Here is a 1,372-nt window from a genome sequence, read left to right on the forward strand (position 1 = left end):
CAAAAAGGTCAATAGATTGCTTTAGTTGTGTTGAGTAAATCCCACACTATGACCATTGCCTTAAATGCACGGTCGATGCACGATTCTATATCTGTCTTTTATGTGTATTTGAGAAACCTAAAATGCACAATTTTGTGTCTGCCATAAATGTATATTGAAAAACTCATAATGAGACTATTTAATTTACAATGTATACCATTTTTATATATGTATTGGAGAAAAGTTAAGGTGACAATGTGTAGTTCATTTCTTTAACCTATTTAAACCCCCTAGTTGTTTCTTGTTTTAGTCAATTTAGTTCTCTCTTCCGGACTGCACATCATTTCCTTTTGCTGTCATCAGAGATTGTTATCATTTCTCTCTTTTTTTTTTCTTTTTTTTTTTTTTTTGATGAAAAAACATTTAGTCCCTGTTTGAGAATACTCATTGGGTAATTTAACATTGCAATGAACTTATTTAGTCTCAAGGGATAAAACAACTTAGTTTGTTTACCGATTTAAACCAAAAAGGTCAATAGATTGCTTTAGTTGTGTTGAGTAAATCCCACACTATGACCATTGCCTTAAATGCACGGTCGATGCACGATTCTATATCTGTCTTTTATGTGTATTTGAGAAACCTAAAATGCACAATTTTGTGTCTGCCATAAATGTTTATTCAAAAACGGATAATGAGACTATTTAATTTACAATGTATACCATTTTTATATATGTATTGGAGAAAAGTTAAGGTGANTTTTTTTTTTTTTTTTTTTTTTTTTTTTTTTTTTTTTGTGATGAAAAAATAATTAGTCACTAATTGAGAATACTCATAGGGTAATTTTACCTTGTAATGAACTTATTTAGTCACAAGGGATAAAACAACTTAGTTTGTTTACCGATTAAAACCAAAAAGGTCAATAGATTATTTTAGTTGTGTTGAGTAAATCCCACACTATGACCATTGGCTTAAATGCACGGTCGATGCACGATTCTATATCTGTATTTTATGTGTATTTGAGAAACCAAAAATACACAACTTTTTACTTGCCTTAAAGGTAAATTCAAAAACCGATAATGAGACTATTTAATTTACAATGTATACTATTTTTATATATGTATTTGAGAAACATTAAAGTGACAATGTGTGGTCCATTTCTTTAACCTATTTAAACCCTCTAGTTGTTTCTTGTTTTAATCAATTCAATTCTCTCTCTCGGATTGCATTTCATTTCCTTTTGCTGTCATCAGAGATTGGTGATGAAAAAACATGTAGTCACTATTTGAGAATACGCATTGGGTAATTTTACCTTGCAATGAACCTATTCAGTCACAAGGGATAAAACAACTTAGTTAGTTTACCGATTTAAAACAAAAAGGTCAATAGATTGCTT

Source organism: Ipomoea triloba, chromosome 11 (assembly GCF_003576645.1).
Source record: "Ipomoea triloba cultivar NCNSP0323 chromosome 11, ASM357664v1".
Classification (NCBI taxonomy): Eukaryota; Viridiplantae; Streptophyta; class Magnoliopsida; order Solanales; family Convolvulaceae; genus Ipomoea; species Ipomoea triloba.